At 48.9% G+C, this 23,430-nt stretch overlaps 1 long non-coding RNA gene across 1 annotated transcript; it reads right to left on the minus strand.

Moving 5' to 3' along the window:
- Positions 1-10,719: 10,719 nt before the first annotated feature.
- LOC136490088 (uncharacterized) lies at positions 10,720-12,764 on the minus strand. Its single transcript, XR_010767508.1, has 2 exons — positions 12,295-12,764; positions 10,720-12,201 (listed from the first exon to the last, which is right to left on the minus strand). It is a non-coding gene; the product is annotated as an uncharacterized lncRNA (long non-coding RNA).
- Positions 12,765-23,430: the final 10,666 nt, after the last annotated feature.

Below are 23,430 nucleotides of genomic sequence, written 5' to 3' on the forward strand. Positions count from 1 at the left end.
GTGTTTGAAGCATCCCGCGTAGAACTGTTGAAAGTTTGATTCCCATGTGGCGTAAAAGTTACATAGAGAGCAAGCAACTCTTGCCCCAACATCCCCCCTTAACCCTTCCCCCCACTCCCCTACCGCCGCCCCCCTCTCTTCCCCCCACACACATAGATTTTCTTATCCTTATTGTTGCTATTTGTCATCGCCGTTGTTCGTCATTGCCGCTCCTGCTCATGACCACTAGCGCATGAGCTGCTGCTATCACCGATGTTGCCACTCATGCTCACCACCGCCAAATCCAAAGGCAAGTGTAATAAGGCCTTACTTACATCGCTGTCCCTTCTTCTCAAAACTTATCTCCTTACTAATGTTTATTGATGTAATTCCATGGCAGGGTGGCCTTATCTGTTTGGCTGGTGGTGTCCTTCCAGATGAAGGAGGCCCACAACATGAGGAACGCAGTGGATAGCCTCTTGGACGATGTGCTTGCCAACATCTTCAGCTAACTCCCTACCCGGTCCTTGTGCTACTTCAAGTGTGACTGTCGCTCCTGGAGGCGCGTCATCTCTAACTCCTATCAATGTAAGAAGCTTTTCACAGGCTATTGTTGGCTTCTTTATGGCAGCTGGTGGAAGGGCAATCGCCACTTCACTAGCATCACTGGTGAATGGCCCTCCTTGTCCTTCTTGCCCTTCCCCTTAAAAAAGTCCTTGTCTCAGATTGTTGCAGCGGCCTCATCCTTTGCTGGTGTGCTGGGCCTGATGGATTACATTGCTATGTTGTCTACAATCCAGTGACCAACAAATGGCATGTACTACCATGTAGCATCCATTCTGTTGGTCAGGCTCACTTAAGTTTTGAACCAACATCCTCGCACTTCCATGTGATTGAATTTGTTGAGGTGGAGGGTGCGTGCGTAGGTGTGAAGATCTACTCATCTAAAACTATAGCATGGATCTTTAAGGAATCTAAATGGGGCGAGAGTAGTGTTTTTCTTAATGGTTTTATGCATATGGTTGAGTACTCTACAATAGTTGCTGTGGATATAGAGGGAAAGACATGGAGGACAATTCATAAACTAGGTGGTGCTAAAATGTCCATCCATCAAGCTCAAGGTCACCTGTGTGTGTGCTGTGCTAATTTTCACAATAGGTCTTGGCTTTAGTGTGGATACTTGAAGACTATGATACTAATAACTAGAATTTGAAGCTTGTTGTGGACATGGTAGAACTATTTGGACGCATGAATATTAAAGTTGGTTCTGAGCTTTGTGATGAGGAGTATAGAGTGATTACAGTTCACCCAGAATGGAATTTCATTTTTCTTGTTGGGAAGGATAGAACATTGATTGCATATGACATGGACCGTAGAAAGGTTGATGTCATCCATGCCCGTGTCATACGCTTTTGTAGATCAAGAGGACATTTCCATATGAACATGTCTTACTATCTTCCTTATGTTCCCTTGTTCATTAAGTCATAGCAGAGCAGTAAAGGTGCATTTCCTGCATTTTATCGTCACGATAGTCTTTATTTAGGTAGGCAGTTGTTTTCATTCTATGTATGTATAGGCCTATTTTGGCGTGTTAACTAAAGGAATGGTATGTTCAATATTATTAATTTTGCTGCTTTGTTTAGGTTGCGGATCAGAGATGAATAAGAGGGGTTCCATGGTGCATTGGCTACCAATCCGAAGGATGCACTAATTATATTCATTTTGCCTTGCAAGCAGAAGTGCCACATATAAGGAGCATAGCTACATCATTTTGTTATGTAAGTCTTTATAGATCAGTACCTTTAGTATGCTCTATGTATCGCTTGTGTTAGGACATCAGTTGAGAAAGATGTTATGGTAGCGTCCATTGTTATTGTAAAAAGTACTTTTGTTTGTGAACATGAATTATGGATGTAATGATTATATATATGTATGCTTTGTGTTCATCAAGCTATTAAGGGCCCAGCTGAATTAGTAACTATCATGAAATAGGATGAAATTCTATCACCGTCTCTATAGGTATGATGCGGCAGGGATCAAAAGTATATCACCGCCGAATCCTTTAGTAACCCGACACCGACTAAACGATCATCAAAGATGGATCGTGGTGCAAGGCGACGATGACCATGACCTTTGTACTGGAGGATCATACGCTGAAGCAACGGTGGTATTAACCTCTACACAGGCGTCTTGGCTGATGAACCGATAGTGAACCCGCACCGCTGACAGTTGGGTCGAAGTACAAGTCGATGTTGCTGGTGACCACTACACAGGCGGTTGATGTGCCCACATGACGATTTTGATAGCCTCGGCATAGTCGGATCATTTGCCAATGCAGCGGTGTTAGTGTACATCCACAACCAGATCGTGCTCCAATGCGACTAAAGTAAGGACCTAATCACGAACGGATCATAAGCCAATTGGTGGTGCTAGTGTACATCACAGTCAGTCCTAGATGGCAATGGTGAAGGCTACAATCATCATTGTCGATAGCTTACTACCGAGGCCAAAATTGGATTGCGATGTGGGTTACGACGTGACTACGAAAGGTGCGAGTGTAGTAGTGGGTGGAAATTGTTTCCCTTCTCCCTCACAGGGAAGGCGAAACATTGGTACACATTTGTCGTAGGAAGTATGAATGGGGACTAGGATGCACTTAAATACAAGTTTTGTCTTGCATTTTTTCCCAGGTCCCATATTGTCTTTCTACCAAGGGCGATCCTCAATTTCGAGCAGTATAAGGAGTCCATAGGTGCAGCCTATGCCAGGTTTTCAATGTTAATACACACTAGCCCAAACTTGTCACTACCCAATGGCGTGATCTTACGTCTCTTTTGTTCGGGTCTTGACATAGATGCTAACCTATGCCTAGACGTGACTGCCGGAGGTCATTTCACACACAAACCTATGATGGAACAAGTAGAATTCCTTGAGCACTTCATAGCCAAACACATGTCTTCCATCATAAGAACCAAACCCCTCCAGGCTAAAGTCATGTCAAGTGTTTATGAGTCCTCACTAGTCGAATCCAAACCTATAGCATCCTTAGATTCGACTCATGAGCCCTCACTCGAACCATGAACTTCGAAGGAAGGAGTAATTCATCCTTCGGAGTTCCCTATCCAATTCAAGGATTATGACAATACCTCAAAATACCATGGGCATGAAAAGCTTACACTTCCTTCTGAGAAAGATTCCCCTAGGGTAAATCCGTCAAAGGAATGATTAATGGAAGTGAAATGTTCTTCTGAAGCAATTCGGATTCTTTCACCTTCCACAACCATGATCTATTCGTTAAGGGGAACATTTGTAGAAGCCCTGCACAACGCCATGGTCGAGACTAGCATCATGTCAGAATTCCTAGCAAAAAACCTTTTGGGTGACATGTCACTAGTCCCGACCAATAAACTTTTCAAAAGTCCTTTGGGACTATTCTTTGAGTGTTGTGGGATTGCTAAGGTTGTACCAATCATCATAGGCAAAACCAAGGTACACATGGATTTTCATATCTATGCCATCCTTGAATTTGATCATCTCATAGGCTACCCCGTTGAAAAGCTTTTTCAAGAAAAATCTTTCCATGGGAGCCTTAAGGAAAAGTTTGGGAAAATTGCTTCTGCAACTCACCTAGAAATCCCAATGGCGGAGCATACTCCCAATCAGGACCCATTCGAGGGGGTGAAGTTCATATCCCCATTCATTTCACATAGGTTTCCTTGTGAAACAGAACATCCTCCATCACCCCCGCTCGAACTTAAGCAATGTCCCTCTAGCCACCAAAACATTGTTCTCGATAGTGGTCAAGATTCAACGTTAATCCTGCATGATTTATCTCTTGAGATCATAAACTCCTGTGCCATCGACATCTTGCTTAGTGGCACGTGCTCCTACGAGGATTCCAACCATCTCCTGATCTTCGTTTCAAAACTTTTTAGGAGAATGGTTGTGGATGCGTATGTTATCAAAAATATTGCAAATCCCGTAGTTGCATCGTGGCACTAATCTTGCAGCTTGAGCGATAATGCTAAATGTTGGGTCATGAAGCTAGGAACTACACCACTAATGATAGCTGCAAGATGAAGTTCCTGGGTCAAGCTTAAGACCATAAATTAAGCACTTTCGGGAGATACCCTAGATTATCATAAAAAATTATCAATAAAAGCAAGAACATGTTGTCATATTAGTATGCACCTTCGAGTATTCTTAGTTGCTAACCATTTCAGATTGAGATCAAGAAGAATAAGGTACATATGACGCTAAAGAACAAGGGAGCTGCATCAACCATACACGTCGATGTTCTTTTGTGATGGAACACACTCAAAAGGAGACCCTCGACATTGTACACTTGACTTTTACACAAAAGTCCAAGTGTGGGGGAGTGTGGTGAAAATTTCACTACAAAGTTTCATCCACACAAAAGGGCATCTTGGGTTAAAAGAAAAAAATGATGTCAGCTCTACCTTGCTATAAAAAAAGAGAAAGTAAAAAAAACTATTATGATAAAAAATGATGAGATAAAAAAGAAGAAAAAAATATAGATGATAAATGGAGAGAAAAAAGAAAAAAAGGGAAGAGAGAGTTGCCTCCAGACCTTTGCTACCACCAAGGCCCATGGTCTATATGCACTATTTGTGTATGGCCTGGCTTTGTTGATTGCTTAAGAAGGACCACATATGATAAAGCCACCACAACATCAAACTCAAAGCCTCTATCCACATATGCGGCCGGTAAGAACACTCAGGTATGCAAAGGTAAATAAAAGTTCACCGACTCCTTTACTCATGCTTTATCTCCATATGAAAATAACTTGATCTTACAAATTCATACTTCTCTTGTTTATGATGTATGCTCTGGTTTGGGTATATTCGAATTCCGTACATCCATAGGCTTTTTAAATTAAGCATGGTGCTTAGGTTAAAATAGCCTTCTTTAATCAAAATTTGACATGGTGTTGAAATTTGATTAATGAACTTTGAGTATTACATTCAAAAGCAATAGAAGTAATCTACTATGGAGATAAATCAAGGCTATGTTTATTTTTGCAAACATTACATTAGCCTTGTTTATGCTAAATGATAAAAAGATTGGGTGAACACATAAAAAATAGTAATAATAAATAACAACAATAAAATTAAGGCTCTCCAATGTTTCAACTGGCTGAGCCCTTGTCTGTTTCTTTTTGTTTTTCTTTGTTAAATAAAAGCAGGTACAACAATAAGTATGGGATAGATCTCTTAAGCATAACCAACACACATAACTTGCTTGGCATCTTCTTCACGTCACGGTGATGTAGACCACACATAACTTGCTTGCTTGCATGTCCGACGGAAGCTTTGCATGGCGGTGTAGATATATCATCACGTGATGGCATAACGGTGCTTTTAAGTCTTCGTCATAGTTGCTGATAGGTGAATCTTTACGAGGGATGCATCTCGTTCTTCAATGGGCCGAGGCTCCCGTGTCGCATCCTTTCAACTGAGCGATGACGCGTGCGGCGTGGTGGCCTACCCTGATAATAATCTTCGTGCCTATTTGAGGCATGCAACACTGCGATGGATCTCGGCGTGTAGATGCGTTCGTTCTCGCGGAAGTCAAACTCCATAGCAGAACTTGATCCATCTAATTGTTGTGGGAGACGTGTTGACGCAGGAGTCCGAGTTCTGTTGTGTGCAGCCACGAGTTGCTTCGGGACACTGAGTCTGAGGTCGTCGACGACGGAAGCAGATCACGATGCACAATGTCGAGGGACACCGGGTCGCCGCCGACGTTGTTGATCTTGAGGTACGCCACCTGGTTCATTGGAAGATCAGCACGCACAACCCCTACCTGGCGCGCCACTGTCGACGAAATATGGTCGGCAGTCCACCGAGGGGGGTGCCCGTGGTGGTAGATTATCGGTAGACGGTGCGCGTAATCAGGAGCCAGATGGTGACACAAGGCGCAGAGACAGCGATTTAGACAGGTTCGGGCCGTCTGGTCGACGTAATACCCTACGTCCTATGTCTTTGGTGTATTGTATTGAGATGTATACAGATTAACCTGTCCCCTAGGGGACCCTTGTCTCTCCTTATATACTCCGAAGAGACAAGGTTACAAGTAAAGTATCCAATTTGGTACTATTACAATATCTAGTACAACTTGTAATCTTGATGTGCACGCCTTGATCTTACGGGCCGGGCCACCTCGGATGGTGCGGCCCATGTACCATCTTGTGGTACCCGGGGGTATATCCCCCACAGCTAGTCCCCGAGCGCCATGTATTCTGATGCGACACGCCGTTTCAACCTTCTTCGAACAGTGAGGCTTGAGTTCTTGACATCTCCGACCACCGTTGTCGCCGGAGAAGTAGGTTGTTCGAAGAATGTATGGAGCTCTTAAGAAGAAAGAAAAAGATTTCCGTCCTGGGAAGTGTGCCCACTTGTATTTCTGAAAAGAAATGTAAGTGTGTCTTGAAGCATAGCGTCTTTGATCGTCAGAGGCGTAGTGGTCGAAAAACAAGCACATTCACCGCAAGGTGAAGTGTGCCCACTTAGTCCCCGAGCCTAGTAGTAGGTGACGTAGGCACGTGGTGCCAGGGTCTAAAAAGAATTCCAAGTTAAGTTGAGAAACGAATCGTCGTACAAGCGATACGAGATGCACCGGCAGGTGCATCGTACCGATGTAGTCCCCGAGCTTGCTGGAAGGCGAGGTATGAGCCTTGTAGCAAGGTCTAAGTGAGAAAAAATATCCCAACTGTATGCGAGTCGCCAGTCGCATGTAGTCGAGATGCAAAGTCCCCGAGCCATGGTCGGAGAGTGGTCGAGCAGTCCCCGAGCATAGGTCGAGGAGCGAGCGACGAAGTCCCCGAGCCGTGGTCGGAGAGTGGTCGAGGTGGTCGGAGCTCGGCTGGTCGACGTGGTCTGCTGGTCGGAGCTCGGCTGGTCGACGTGGTCTGGTGGTCCCTCGGGACGTGGTCGACGTGGTCGGCTTGCTTAATGGCTCAGGCGCTGGCTTGGTGGCTCGATGAAGTCGTACGGGTGCGCAGAGTCGGAGTTGTAGTCGGCCAAGCGTAGTCGGAGGCTGACAGAGTTACCCAGCTTATGGAGGCGAAGCCCGTGTCCGACAAGGCAAGGCGCAGTCCGAGGTCTTCCTCCCGCGTGCATGCATGGCGATCCTTGTTGATTTGCTGACCGATGAGATCTCGTCGTCTTGGCACTTGGGCTAAATTCGGGCGTACAGCATGTCATGCATGCACGGACGTGCGAATTTTGCCTTTGTTAAATATCTTGCATGGCCCCCGTACATTCTTCTTGCTTGCTTGCGTCGGCTTCATGGTAATGTTGTCGTACATCCTTGCCTGCTTTGCCTCGTGTTGATCTGATGCCGTAGTCCACGGGCGCGAGAGGTTGCCGAGCATCGCCACGAGTGAGCAAGAGGCGCGGCCGAATATGCAACGTATATGCATGAACATGAATTCGTGTAGCTCCTGATTGCTTGCATGGCCATGACGTTTGCATGCATATACCCATATATGATGCATGCATATATCCATATATGCCTTGTCCCTGCTTGCTTCCTGTTTGCTCGTAATAAGAGGAGATCGATGAAACCTTGACTTGGAAATTCCGTGTCGATGCCGTGTTTGGAGATGGAGACGGCGTTGTAGTCCAACTTGTGCTCTAATTTTGATACTTGGGCTTTAGATTGGATCTGGTCATCTCGTGGAGACAGGGCGCCGTCTTGGAAATCCGACATGGTGATCTACATGACAGACTGTTGCTTTTGCTATTGTTGTAGAATCCCGAGCACGGAGTGGTCTGGCGAGAAGTCCCAGAGCGCGGAGTGGTCTGGTGAGAAGTCCCAGAGCACGGAGTGGTCTGGTGAGTCCCCGAGCACGAGCGTGGTCCAGCCAGAGTCCTCGAGCACCGTAGTGGTCTTGGCGAACCCTGAAGCATGAGCTCGCTGACCGAACTGTGTTCCTGAAAAATAAACACGGAGAGCGGTAGTACATGATGATGTATGAAATATATTGACCTCTCTGTAGGAGGTGAAGTAAACACTTGGTGTTCGGTTGGCGATGAATTATACTTGGTGTAATATTCGAAAAATAATATTAGCTGTTTTTAGCCCTTTTGTTATGTAGTGGCGTAGCGCGATGTATTAACCTGTCCTGAAGAATGCGCCAGCCCTGGGCTGACCAACATCTCGTAGCGCGAGGTACGGAACGCTGCCGCGCGTAGAGTGCCAGTGTTACCAGGGAGCGACTGCCGACTACCTGTAGCGCAGAGGGCGGACTCTCATGCACGCGTGGGGTGGAGCCGGAGACAGTGCTGGCTCTGGGATTCTCAAGCAGGAAGGAAAACGTATCGGCGAACCGTTGTAAAAACTTATACATGTTTTGGATTGTATGTATGGAGAAAATTCGACGCGGAGCACACCCTAAGGGTGGTCGGCGGAGGTGTATGATGATCGAAGAAATTTTCAATTAAAAATAATACTTAGCTTTATTGACGACTGGTGGGTGTAGTCGGCGTGTTGCGATGTTCGAGAGATGGCTTGACGCGTCATTGGCGATGAAGTTGTCCGGTCCTTGAGCTTTTCGACCTGTCGTCAAGACTGTGGTCGCGATTGTCGTAGCGCCGTTCTTTGCGACGATCATTATTGCGACGTGGTCTGGTGGTCGAGGTGGTCGGAGCTCGGCGGAGCCGCTCGAGACGTGGTCGACGTGGTCCGTGGTCGACGTGGTCGGAGCTCAGCGGAGCCGCTCGGGACGTGGTCGACGTGGTCGGAGCTCGGCGGGGCTGCTCTAGACGTGGTCGACGTGGTCGTGGTCGACGTGGTCGGAACTCGGCGTGGCTTGCTTAGCGGCTCGCTCCGCGGCTCGGCGTGGCTCGCTTGATGCAGACGGACGGAATCCACTATTGGACTTGGACTTGGAAATGCTTTTCCTTGAAGCGTTGATCCACCGTATTTGGAGATTGGATTTGACGGAACCGGGAAGCATAAGGAAGCAAGGAAAAATTATGCCTTGCATGCCTGACATAAATATCTTTATTATTTCCTTAATTAGCTTTCTTGCTTGGCATCTTCTTCACGTCACGGTGATGTAGACCACACATAACTTGCTTGCTTGCATGTCCGACGGAAGCTTTGCATGGCGGTGTAGATATATCATCACGTGATGGCATAACGGTGCTTTTAAGTCTTCGTCATAGTTGCTGATAGGTGAATCTTTACGAGGGATGCATCTCGTTCTTCAATGGGCCGAGGCTCCCGTGTCGCATCCTTTCAACTGAGCGATGACGCGTGCGGCGTGGTGGCCTGCCCTGATAATAATCTTCGTGCCTATTTGAGGCATGCAACACTGCGATGGATCTCGGCGTGTAGATGCGTTCGTTCTCGCGGAAGTCAAACTCCATAGCAGAACTTGATCCATCTAATTGTTGTGGGAGACGTGTTGACGCAGGAGTCCGAGTTCTGTTGTGTGCAGCCATGAGTTGCTTCGGGACACTGAGTCTGAGGTCGTCGACGACGGAAGCAGATCACGATGCACAATGTCGAGGGACACCGGGTCGCCGCCGACGTTGTTGATCTTGAGGTACGCCACCTGGTTCATTGGAAGATCAGCACGCACAACCCCTACCTGGCGCGCCACTGTCGACGAAATATGGTCAGCAGTCCACCGAGGGGGGTGCCCGTGGTGGTAGATTATCGGTAGACGGTGCGCGTAATCAGGAGCCAGATGGTGACACAAGGTGCAGAGACAGCGATTTAGACAGGTTCGGGCCGTCTGGTCGACGTAATACCCTACGTCCTGTGTCTTTGGTGTATTGTATTGAGATGTATACAGATTAACCTATCCCCTAGGGGACCCTTGTCTCTCCTTATATACTCCGAAGAGACAAGGTTACAAGTAAATTATCCAATTTGGTACTATTACAATATCTAGTACAACTTGTAATCTTGATGTGCACGCCTTGATCTTACGGGCCGGGCCACCTCGGATGGTGCGGCCCATGTACCATCTTGTGGTACCCGGGGGTATATCCCCCACACTCCTCAACTGGCGAGCAATTCCTACCAAGGCTAAAAATTGACATCTTGCAAGTTTCAAGCCCTCTACATGCGCTGCTTGTTATTGTATTGAGTTTGGTCAAGTTTTATTGACCCTTATTGAGAGATTTATCATGCTCCCAAGATCAAGATCACATACACCCACATACACTTGCTGCTCCAACACCGGGAGTACGCAAAAACATGCTTCCATCCACCAAAAATTCTGCTCCTACACTGGGAGTAGACAAAAAAAGAAATGTTTGTTAGGTAAATACTCCATGTTCTAAAAGATAGTGATCTCTCTAAATATGTGGTTTAGAAGAAGAGACATGGCTATGCAAAAAGCTTAAAAAATATGGACACATGAAGGTCCAAGCATAAAAGAAAAAGAAATGATGAGCACATGAAGGCTCATGTATTAAAAAAAGAGAAAGAAGAAAGATAGCCATGTTTCAAAATAATTAGTTATAGAGAGAGATCATATCTACAAAAAGAGAAAGAAGAAAGATAGCCATGTTTCAAAAAGAACCGGATGGATGCTGTGTTCAAATATATATTTTCAGTTCCCGCATACACATTGGATAGATCAACTCAGACAAATAGAGGCACGCCATAAATTGTAAATACAATATTGCTTTGTAAGTCCATTGCTCTATAAATATTTGAGCATCTCAAAGTTAACATGGAATGGTATTCCAGGCAGCATAGCATATAAATCCATTGCTTTATAAATATTTCAGCAGGACTGAGTTGCTGCTGTACCTGAGTTAATTACAGTGGTACGGAGAATAGAGAATAAACCATAGAACATTGCACACTCCTAGCTAACTCAGATTGGCACTGTACCATAGACAACAGCATCTCTAGATTATTAAAAGGCCACGAAACTATTAAAGAGTAAAAAATAGCATTTGTTCTAATAAATGAGCGTCACGAAAAAGAGGTTAATACAATATTGCAAATGGACAAAAGCACTGTGAAGCCAACAATATTGAAATCGGTGAGCAAAGTGACTGATTCTGATCTGGATCTGTAATGTCCAGAAAATATAAAACAAATGACAAAGTTGTAAATATATCACGCAATATTCAGTCAATAGCTCAATATGCTAAAAGCAAACGCTGCAGGTGAAGCAAGTCTGCTATTATATAAACAGAAAGACCAAAAAGAGAATTAACATGAGGTATTGACACTTAGGAAATAATTATCACCGCTATTATTGGCATACGTTACCTTGATTTGATCGACGTGGATCTGCAACGCCTTGTTCGAAAGGCAACACTCAAGTGAGTGAATTTAATGGTATGATTACTTCGCTAAGATTAATATGTCATCTCTTAACCATGTTTAATTTGTGGCCATTCCCTCCCAAGAAAGGGATCAAACACATATTTAGATGCCTTATTCGCTTCACGGAGAGGAATACAAGTTAGATGGGCACTCTTAAGTATGACGGGGAACAAATTGAGATATTGGAAAAAAAATATAGATGACAGGAAAGAGGAGCAGAAAGCTGTAAGAACAGGGGAGACCTACTGACGGCTTAGCACTTCATGGGGAGAAAGCGGGGAGGAGGCTGTAGGCTCAAGCTTAACTGAAGGAAAATGATGTGATCATATTTTTTTCTATATTTACTAAGGCTAAATAAACCAAAAAGTTCAACAGGTAAGCGCAACCATTTTTTCAGTAAAGTAGAGGGGTACTGAACGTCTGAACCATAGTACAGGAGGTAGGGGAAAAGGCTCTCGCTTCCTACAACCAATAGTTTGGCAGAAACCCTTTTAAAAAAACAACAATTGTTAGAATACCAGTGTTCATATAACCACATAAAACTATGAAATGTGCATGGAAAGGGATATAATCAACACAGCGTTTATGGATGTGGTAAATCAAAGGACTAATGATGCTACAAAGATGGTTTATGGATGTGCTAAAATAAAGGACCAATGATGCTACAAAGATGATGCAGTGACATGTTAGAAAAGAATCAACTAAATTAATATATACAGCTCTGACGAAACTATCTATCTTTTCTCTTCGATGCGTAATGTATCTATGTTCCAAGGTGCAAACTGGTGTGCATACAGGAAGAGAATGGAACCTGCTGCCATGGTCACCTGTGCTCACTGCTGTTGGCATTGTATCGAACACATCATATGCAATTCCTCCAGAGGTTTCCACATGCAGCTGCGACAAGAGATTTCATACTCAGCTGTAGTAAAAAAAGATGCTTAGATTGGCTGCTCTTCTGTGCAAACGCAATGCATGCAAATTTCGCACCTTTAGAGCCTCCAAGGCGTCGCCTACCCCTGCGGTGGCCGGTTTGAGGGGTGCTCAGAGGGCAGGAAGTCGAACTCCTCGTTGCTCTCCTCTTGGTTGTTGCCGTTTAAGCAGCTGCAGCGCCCCCACGGCGGTGGCCTCCTCCATGAAGCTGAGCACCATACGGTGCAGCCCCAGGGACCTCGCGACGTCACCCTCATCGGGCAGGTTCAACCGTTGCTGTGGCCGCCCAGCGTTCAGCCGCCGCTCTCGCAGTCCCGGCTCGCAGATCTGGGAGGGGCAGGGAGAAGAAGAGGAGCCATCGGCGCAGATGGAAGACGAGGTCGGCGGAGGCGCCAAAGGCGAGGGGGAACTCCGGCCGTTGGTATTGCCGTAGCGCGTCACAAAACTTGGATGGGAAGGGGAGCGAAAGGGAGAGGAAGGGGAGCGAAAGGGAGAGGAAGGGGAGGCTGCATTGCCACGGATCGAAGGCGAGGGGGAGAAACCGACGGATCTGACAGGCGGTTGCCCTCCTCGATGGCCTAAATATCGGCCGCCTTCTCTGGCGGCGCCTGGTATGCCTGGTGCTTTTGGCGGCGCTGCGGCTGCGGCTGCGGCCTGCGGGTGTGGGCGCGCGGGACTTGGTGTAAGTAGCTTTGTAGGATTAGGTTTTGGCTTTCGGGTGGTTTTTTCTTTTCGAAATTAGCTGATGGCGGGATTTTTCACTGAAAATGCACGGGCGGCTGCACCTTTGGCGTTTTGTCCTTCGTTTTGGCGGCTGTGCTTGAAAATGCAACCCCATTTTAACTGCTCGTCTGCGGTTAGAAAAAAAAAACCCAAAATGAAGGCCTCTGTGACATCTGAAACATAGCAGTCCAAGTCTGTCGGTATAGGCATGGGAAAAAAAACCAGATTGTTGTCGTCCACACGTTTGAATCCCATGGAGCGGAGGCAAAAAGAAAAATCCCCTCCAGAAGCTCCTGGCTCCGTTCGCTGGTCTGAAATTTGGCTGAAACTGGCTGAAAACATTGTTCCGGCTGAATTGTTGTGAGAGAAAACACTATTTCGGCTGAAAAAAGAAGTCGAACAAGCCGAATATAGGATAAGCCGAACAGGGCCATTCACAGAACATCTTCTCGCCCTCACCCATGGAGTCGTTCATTCACCATCGCACCACCGCAGATTCGTTCCCCGCAGTTGCTGCCTATGCTAGCCCTCTCCTTCCCCCTCCCTTGTCCATCCGCGCGCATAGCACAGATGGACAGCTGCGAGCCTGCTCCTTCCCCTTCCCTACCAAAGCAATTCCTTGACCACGTCGTGGAGTCAGACGGTGTCGAATCAGAGGTTGAGAAGCTAACCAGTGTCGATTCGGCAGGGGAGTCCTCGATCTAGGCACGCGGGTATTGGATCGAGTGTTCTGGCATGTGCATTGACTCCCACGGCGACATATATGTCACCGACTCCGAAGATGAAGATGGAGACCTAGTCCCGCCACTGCGGGGAACACGAGCTCATCCCCGGCGCTGCAAAAAGTGGGGCTACGCGCGGACGCTGCATGCTCCCGGCAACGCCGTGGTGTGCGCAGATGGCACGAGCTCGTCTCTGTCGGAGTGGAAGACGAAGGTTGGGGCATGGTTGATGGTGCGGTGGAGAGGGGCTGGAGCGCGCTCATGAGCAATCGAGGTGGATCGGGCGCGGAGGCCTGGATGTGCCGCGTACGAGGCTCACATGTTTTTTTTTTGTTTTTTTCTCCATATGAAATTGTGTTTGTTTTTTCTCCACCGAAATTGTGACATAAGACGCAGGCTCTTTACAGGGGCAGAATCATCATTTTTACATCTGTCTTGGTGTGCGTACCCAAACCCAGAAATGCAAATATTGTGGGACCGAGGGAGTATTCAACTTTATGTTTTTATATGACAATTTACTAAAAACTTAATTTGGTATGCTTGATTAAGAAAAAAATCAATTTAATTAGTTGGCACCACAATAACTTTTTAAAATTGAAATGTATCTCTATGAATTATTTGAACTACTCCCTCATTCCCACAATATTTGCATTTCTGGGTTTCGGCACGCATACCAAGATGGATGTAAAAATGACGATTCTGCCTCTGTAAAGAGCCTGCGTCTTCTGTCGCAATTTCAGTGGAGAAAAAAACACAATTTCATATGGAGAAAAAACAAAAAAAAAATCATGTCGCGAGCCTCGTATGCCCCCACCCGATCCACCTCGACTGCTCACGAGCACGCTCCAGCCCCTCTCCACCGCACTGTCAACCGTGCCCTGACCTTCGTCTTCCACTCCGACAGAGACGAGCTCGTGCCATCTACGCACACCCGCGGCGTTGCCGGGAGCATGCAGCGTCTGCGTCTAGCCCCACTTTTTTGCGGCGCCGGGGATGAGCTTGTGTTCCCCGCAGTGGCGGGACTAGGTCTCCATCTTCATCTTCAGAGTCGGCGACATATATGTCGCCGTGGGAGTCAATGCCCGCGCGCCTAGATCGAGCACCAAGGAACTGATTTGGTAGGGAAGGGGAAGGAGCAGGCTCGTAGCTGTCCATCTGTGCTATGTGCGCGGATGGGGAAGGGAAGGGGAAGGAGAGGGCTAGCACAGGTACTAGGTGCGGGGAACGAATCTGCGGCGGCGCGATGGTGAATGAACGACAATTGTTCTCGATCTCGATCTCCTCGTCAGACTTGTGAAGTTGGGACACGTACTTCAAGGCCTCGGCGAGCTCCTTAGTAGGCTTGGCTCCAGGAAGGGTAGGGCAGGCGTCTAGGTTGAGGCGAGTCGGGGCTAACTCAAACTCCTCTATCCTAGGCTTTGTCTTGCTATGAATCTCCTTGGGTAGCTGATCCCACATAACCTTCATCTCCCTAAGGTGCTTCCTGTCAGATTTCTGCCAAGCCTGTCATGTCCTCTCACACTTGTCTTGTAGGTACTCGTTCTGCCTGAGTGCCTCGATTAGGTGACCCTAGTTGCGAACGGCCTTCTTTCTGAACTCCTCTAAATCCTGAGTCATGGTCTTGTTCCAAGATTGGATTTTCAGCATATCAATCCCCTTGGACCTCTCTCTATCTCCTCTGCGGTTGAACTCGGCCTTCTTGTCGTCCAACTCTCTCTGCAACTCCAAGACCTTGCTGTCGAGGTCGTAGTTCTTGTTGCCTAGGTCGGCAACTTTGTCCTATAAGTCTATGACCTTGGTTCTGTGGACTTCTTCACGACGGTTGAGCTCGTCCTGTAGCTTGGCAACTATCTCAAGCAGACTAGCTCGCTCCTGTTCTCCCTGCGATTCTCGCTCCTAGTACTCCCACAGAAGGGCCTGGTCCTGACGTCTCCTCTACTCTAGCTGGGTCACATACCTATCCTGCTCCAGTAGGTGGATAGCTGAGACACGAAGGCATCTATCCTCCTCGGCAAGGATAACTCTGCCGGCTGCGAAACTCTGCTCACTAGGGGTAAGGCTGAGGTCGAGGGCCTAGGGAAGTAGATGGAACTCTGTCGTCTTCAGGTGCTCGTAGTGGTCCCTCATCACTCTGCGAAGTGCCTTGTGTGAGATCGCTTGCAGTCCCTCCTCGACTGTGTCCTCTGTAGTCAACTTGGTGAAAGCTGGGACAGAAGGTAAGGTAGTGCTAGCTGGGAACTCGACTGAGGTGACAATCGATCCTTCGATTCCTCCTTCCTGAGCTGGCTTCCTGATGCAGGTGACCTTGACAAGCTCATCGGGGACTCCTAGCATGACGAGAACTCAGCAGAGGGTCTGTGCAAAACCCCCGAGCTCATGTAGGTCGAAGGTAAGCTTGGCGTGGTCCAGAGGTAGCGGTCCTAGAGGCGGTCAGTCGATGTTCGTTGCCATCTGCATGTTTTAAGGAACATATGTTAGCAGGTCAATAATAGATAAGCCTTGCATAAAAGTAAATGCAGGGTTGGTATATAACTGAAAGAAGGGCTGTTCACGTCCTATTCTATCGTCCATTTCTGATGGTTTCGTCCTATGGTCAAGTATGGCTCTGATACCAACTGAAAATAACCTGATTTCCACGAAGGGAAATCCACAGAGTCGAAGTGTATTATAACCGTTGTAGATCATATTACCCAAATTCCAGTCGAATATCACATCCATGCAACGATAACATCAGAGTACATAAAGTGCGGAATTACATAAATTATTACATCGCCGCATTGGCGGAATCAAAAGTAGCATTCATTTAGAACAGCTTGAAGATAAGATCGCCAAACTCGAGCGTAGGTACGAACCCCTCAACCGTCAAACTCCTCAAAGCTATACTCCTCAGCAGAACCTGTGTGCCAAAATTTATCAGTACGATTTGTACTGGCCACTCCCACCCTATGAGCATTGCTTTGTGGAAATTGGATGCAAGTTGGATATAATCAAAAGGAACCTATAAGGCTGTGGTTTCCTATGTTTTAGCATATCAAGTATATAATAATAGTTGGTCAAGTTTTAACACCATTCCCACACATTCCACCCTATTCTCGTCCAGAGCCAGGTTTCGATCCTAGGATCAATATACCTCCATCACCACATCACCACCATACCATCGCTCAGTCGATAGGCCAACTCCCTCTCGGCACTACCTCAAGGTTCGTAACCCCTGGCTACGACCGACACTCTCTCACGGGGAAAGAAGAGAAAGACTCATCTCGCTATCTAGTTTAAGCGAAACCTAGGAAAGGTCCATAGCCGACAAGTCAGCACATGTATTGATCGATCAACCATACACTCTGCAGAGGTTTTACATAACCACAAGATCTGCCTTCTTCGCTGACCATCGTCAACTGGGCTGATTCTGGCCACTTGCTAGCCTAGGATTATGCCACTCTACCATTCAGCCCTGGTACACCCCAAGTCTAGTCTAGGGTAGCTGAAACTGTGAGTCATGAGCCAGGTCCACAAGGTCTCCATGAAGTCTTAGAAGGGTGTGGGGGAAATCCTCCACGCCCCGTACCTCCTTACATTGTCCGCTATCAACCTAGTAGTAGTGGCAATATCCTACCAAGTAGCCCGACCGTCCCGCACCATATAGGGCGAGTGGTACATAAGGCTTCCCGGTGAATCTGAGTACTAGTAAGTCCTTAGGGATGACCAAGCCAGAATGTCTTCATTAGGGTTTCTATTTACCGTGCCACCACAGCACCTCCATCCCGGGCTCCTCCCATCATAGGTTCACACCCAGGACCACCTCATATACCATTTACCCACCACAGGTATCCATTCCAGGGGTGCCCAGGTAGCACCCCATGGCAAGACTTGCCCTAGGCTCATCGTATACTTCAACTTGGTCGACACAACCCTCACCCTCCACACACCCAAGTCACACACGCAGCACTCTCCCCATAGCCCAGATAACACCATGCATTAATGTAGTATAAGCGTAGTAGAAGTACAAGCAAATGAAATATAATAGTAAGCGTGTGTCTAGCCTAATAGCAGGGTATGCAGGGGTAAGGTTGCGTCAAGGTAGAGGCCATCAAGTAAGCATACTACCATGCAAGTCCTATCATAGTATGATTATAACAATAAAGTAAAGCAATAGCAGTTCTATATTAGCCATGCGTAATAGGTGCTACAAGATTGGGTGGGATATGGCACCTTTAGTGTAGTCGTCTCCATACTCCTCACGGTACTCACGATCCTCGTCCGTCTGGTTCTCCTCCGAGTCTGCAACGATCGCATTATAGTCGCGTTAGCGACGTCTATAGAATAGCACAAAGAAGCAATGAAAATTCAAAAGAGCCAAATGCACTCAAACATGGGTTCATCGCGTAAAGCTCGATTTTAGATGAATTTTGGTCCTGGTTTCATATTTTTCTGAGATGGTATGAATTAGTTATGAATTTCCAAAGTTTAATTCATCTTTGAAAATGGAAAAGGCTGGATTAATCCTGGGCTGACACGTGTCTCAGTGTGACTAGTCCACCTGGCATGCTGACGTCAGCGTGACATCAGCATGACATCATCGACTCGGCTCTGAGCTGACAAGTGGGGTCCTGCTGACGTCATCTTGACGTCATCAACGTCATCGTTTCCGACAAGTGGGGCCAGAGGCTCTTGGGTCACTGACCTGTGGGTCCGGTCAAAGTCAACGTCAACGGCGAGTCAACGGTCAATGGTTCGTAGTCACTGACGTGTGGGGCCAGGGCTGCTGACGTTAGCAGCTGACGTCATCGTGACGTCACCTCGTCTGTGTTGTTACTGACAGGTGGGACCCGCGTGACATCATCATGACGTCAGTATGACGTCACTTACTGACATGTGGGTCCTGAGTCTCTGTGATGCTGACATGTGGGCCCAGGTCAACCGTCAATGTTCAATACAGGCCGGACCCAAACTAGGCTGGTTGGGCCTGGATACGGGCTAGGCTTTGGCCTGCCATGTGGCGCGCGCTGGTGCAGCCACATCATCTTACTGGGCCACTAACGGGCCGTGATCCATGGGCGCAGGTGAGGCATGTTTCATGGTGAACCCACCTGCGTTGGTCCATAGACCGCAAAGCCAGTCTATGAAGGACTTGGTCCACTTACTCCTTCCCAAGGTTCGGTTCATGTGCACGACGTGGTCGTGGTCGGAGCTCGGTGGAGCTGCTCGGGACGTGGTCGACGTGGTCGGAGCTCGGTGGAGCTGCTCGGGACGTGGTCGGCGAGGTTGTGGTCGGTGCTCGGCGGAGCTACTCGGGACGTGGTCGGTGAGGTCGTGGTTGGTGCTCAGCGGAGCTGCTCGAGACATGGTCGGTGAGGTCATGGTCGGTGCTCGGCGGAGCTGCTCGGGATGTGGTCGACGAGGTCGACGAGGGGGGAAAATCCTCTTCTCTTCCCCGACGGGGCTCCCACCGACGGTGAGGTCACCAGCGAGCCCCCATGGCGGCGCTAGCATCCGATTAGGGTAGGCAATAGCTTCCCCATGCCACGGCGATTGTGACGGTGGGGTTGGGGCGACGGCTAGGGCTGCCTAGGGCTCTGGCCATGGTGAATAGTGGCGTGGGTTTGTCGGCGTGCATGGACAGGGCTGCAGTGGTAGCGAGAACCCAGTTGGAGGAGCGTGTGAGCTCCACTATGCTTCTACAGCCACGGTGGGCGTGTTGAAGGAGCTCTTGGTGCTCCCAGTGGCTCCAGCCACGGTGGTGGGGGCAAAACAGAGGCGGTGGCACTCCGATGAGGTGTTGTGCAGCAACGCGGGGCTCTGGTGGGCTTCTTCCTCGGCTAAGGTGAGCATGGTGTGACTCTCGTCATGGCGGAGCCAGTCAGGGTGTCAACGTCACCTTTACCGCGATGTAGAGGACGCGGTGGTCTCGCCATGGTTGTGCTCTCGGCTATGGTGAGTGTGTCCGTGCATGTGCACTCCTGCTCCGATGTACAACGTCATGGCTGGGGTCCTCCTTTTGGCTGATGGCAGCGCGCACGACGCGTCCTGGGTCTCGGCAAGCGTGGCCATGGCGGTCTCCCTAACTATCCAGTTGGGCTAGGCCGGAGCTCGAAGCTTCAGCAAGGTTTCGATCATGGCGGTGCACGTTCCATTTGGCTAGGGAGGTGGTCTCAGCAAGATGGCTCACCGCAGGGTTCGTGGCGGTAGGATGGCGGTGCGGTGGCGAGGCGAGGCCGTGATGAGGCGATGCAGTGCCGTGCCGAGCAGCTATGTCACTGTAGCTGATCGGGGTGGCACTCCTGGCTCTGGCGAGGTCCTCCCCGCAGCGGCTTCCTTCTCCTCCTTGCTTCTCCCTCCTCCCTCTCTCTTGGCTTGATGCTGTGTGGTGCTGTGCCACCAGCGGCGGCGGCAAACGGGCTGAGGGTTAGGGCTCACGGACGTTGGCTTTTATAGCTGAGCTCCAAGGGCTCCAATGGCGGATGACGATCGAGCGATGGTGATATGTGCGGCGCATCCGACGGCTCGCGTGTGATAACGTAAGCGCAGCGCAAGGGGGGAACAGGGTCATGCTTCTTGCGTGACCCCCTGGCCCGCACCTGCCACGCTGGTCGGCCCCTAGTCGCGCGGGGAGAATGCGTGGGCGAGGGGAAGAAGACGCTACTATGCTGACAAGTGGGGTCGGGTCGTCAAGCGCTTGGCGCGATGTGGCTGCGTGCGGCGCGTGATAGCTGACGAGTGGGTCCGGCTCGTCAGTGGCTTGTGCGCGCGTGGGCGGTAGGGTGCTGCTGGGCTGGCTTCGTGGGCCGCGCGTGAGTGGGAGGGCAGGCAGGCTGGTTCGCAAGGCCGAGCAGGCCTGGGCTGCTGCTGCTCCCTCTTCTTTTCTTTCTCTTTTATTTGTTGCCAATTTGATTAGGGTTTATCATAAATATTAAGTAAGTTAGTTAAACATCACATAAGGCAACAGAATCCAAATCACAAGTGGGTCTAAGGATGCATGCATGATTTATTTATTTAGGAATTTAATTACTCATGTGGCATAAAACCAAACTATGCTTATGATTTTAACCTAGTTGGGTCACATCCAATCCAGAACTAGGGTTGGGCTTCTACATGTGTCACTCAACATCACATGGGGCTAAAACAAAAATTTTGTAGTTGTGATTTTTTGTGTGTGAATTTTTGGGTTGTTACATTAGCCCCCGACATGGCTGTCCTTTTAGTCCTGGCAGAGTGAGCGGAGCATGCCTGTCCCTAATAGGGTTGGCCTACATGATGGGTCCTATCCCCCCTCGCTCCTTCCTAGGGGTCGAGACGGGAGAGAGGTCGTGCGGTGCTACGTAGCGTGCAGTGGAAGGAGGGAGGTCGTGACGGACCCTTTGTGTTAGCGTTCGGCCTAGGGAATTTGTGACCTAGACAGGCTACGGCTGCTGGGCCTCTGCCAGTTGGGCCACCGAGAGGCTAACTAATCGGTGTCTGGTATCACGACCCTGATAATTTTTATTTTTATTATTATCATTATCATATACATAATAAATTTTTTGAATTTTTTAGAACCATCCAAAAGTGTGTTTCTGAGAGGTCTCAACAATTTCTTGTCTGCCGCTTTATTTGCCGCCAGCACCGTCCAAAATTCAGCTCCCACACATATAATCCTACCCCCCTCGCCTCTCCACTTCCTTCTTCTGAAGTCCGAATCAAGGGCCTAGCCGCCCAAATCCACCGTCTAGTGTGTACTAATCGATCCCTGCGCAAGATTCCCCACCCGCCCGACAAGGGCGTGTTTGGCGGGGCTTCATGTGGCGCCGGCTCCTCCCACAACGCGTATTGTAGCAGCACTGTTTATGGGAGCTGTTTTTCTTTCTGATAAAAAATAAATTGGGAGCCAGAAGAGGCCACGATTTGTAGCTCCTCCAGCTCTGGCTCCTCTGGTACTGTAGCGAGGAGCCGAGGAGCCCCTGCCCAACACGCCCAAAAACTCCTCCGCTCAACCTCCCAAATCCCTCATCGCCCTACTCCCCCGCCGCAATTTGGCACACCACCCCACCGCCATTGGAGCCGTTACAGTGGCTACCCCCTCCATCACGCTGCCTAAAATTTACCTAGCTCCGTTTCCACCCAAAATCAGCGCCGCCACGGCTGCACTTTCGTCTCTCCCGCCGCCGGCGCTCCTCAATTTTTCTCCCCTTCCGGTCCTGCGATTGGAATCGAGCTCGCCCGCCTGCCCTTCCCTCCCAAATCGACTCTCTTTATTCTCCAATCCCACCAGCAGTTTCTCTCCCACCCGCTCGCCCCCGGTCCCCTAGCCCGCTCACGCTCCCCACACCCACAGGCTTGCCCACCCCGCTCGCGCGCGACAGGAGGCCGCGCCGGCGGTGGCCCCCTCCCGGCGAAGAAGCCTCCTCCCGGCGGCTTCCCTGCTCGCCCCCCGGCCCTCCACCCCGCTCGTCCCCCGGCCCTCACCCTGCTCGCGAGGAGGCGCGGCGGCCCCTGCTCGCGCCTCCACCGGCTCGCCCACCTCGGCCCCCTCCCTGCGAAGAAGCGACGGGCTGCGCCGGCGGTGGCCCCTCCCCAGCGAATAAGGAGCGAAAACAGGCGCCGTCGACGACCTCCCTCCCCCACGCTGCTAGGTACAAGTACAAGCTGCTCTCCGATGTAACCCCCCCCCCCCCCCCCCCCCCCCCCCCCCTGTGTGAAATCTTCCTTTTTTCTGGTGCTTGTGTGCTTATGCTTCCTCTGGGCCTTCGTGTTTGATCCGTGCAGGACGTGAGCAATATCTGGGAGAGTGGGAGGTCCCCGACCATCAGGTTCATAAGATCCTGCTTCCAATTTCTTATCTGCATAGATGTGTTCATGTTGTTTGGGGATTTTTTTTGGATTTAGTTTGATGAGCTGTGCTGCGCAGTGGTTTTCCTGATCCATTGCGCAGAGGGCAATGCCAATACAACCAATATTCTGATGATACATCTCACAAGATGTACATCTAAGTTGCGTCAGTTACTAGGTGTACATGTAAGATGCATCAGTTACTAGATGTACATCTCACAATATTCTGATGATACCTGCTGCTGCTTTCAAGCTACTGAATATGATAGATTTAAATTCATGTGTAAAGCATAATGCTAGAAAATATCTTCAATGTATAGTGGACTGTGGTTTATGAAAAAGGCTTGCGCTCTCAATATGCCTGTCTTTTCTGAAAAGGCCTGTGCTCTCGATATGCTTCTCAGCATTTGTAGTCATCTTATGTCATGATTTTTTATGTTTTGATATACCACTTATATAACCAGGTGTCCTACATAAAAAAAAGGGCGTACCCAGTGCAGAGAGCTCCCGCTCTGTGCGGGGTCTGGGGAAGGAAGGGTGTAAGTGGCAAGCCTTACCCTCGCCTGTGCAATGCGAGGAGACCGCGACTCGAACCCGGGATCTTCCGGTCACAGGCGGTAAGACTCTACCGCTTGCACCAGGCCCGCCCTTCAACCAGGTGTCCTACATGTCTCGATCATATTTCTTCATTGATGTTTAGCACCAGGAGTACATTGAAGCCCATATCCTTTCAATCCTTGGCACATTCTGTGCTCAGGTGACTCGAAAACAAATGACATGAACTCTTTCTTATTTAAAGAAGTAAATTGATAATTGTGTTGCAGGCTCCTTTTCCTTCAGCCGCAAGCTCTCCGACACTGCTGGCCCCTTAAATATGAAACTGGGAAAGTATATGTTACTGCTAATTGATACTCCTGAGGACGCCATGTCTAAAGGTATGGCATCC

The sequence above is a fragment of the Miscanthus floridulus genome, chromosome 10 (assembly GCF_019320115.1).
Source record: "Miscanthus floridulus cultivar M001 chromosome 10, ASM1932011v1, whole genome shotgun sequence".
NCBI lineage: Eukaryota > Viridiplantae > Streptophyta > Magnoliopsida > Poales > Poaceae > Miscanthus > Miscanthus floridulus.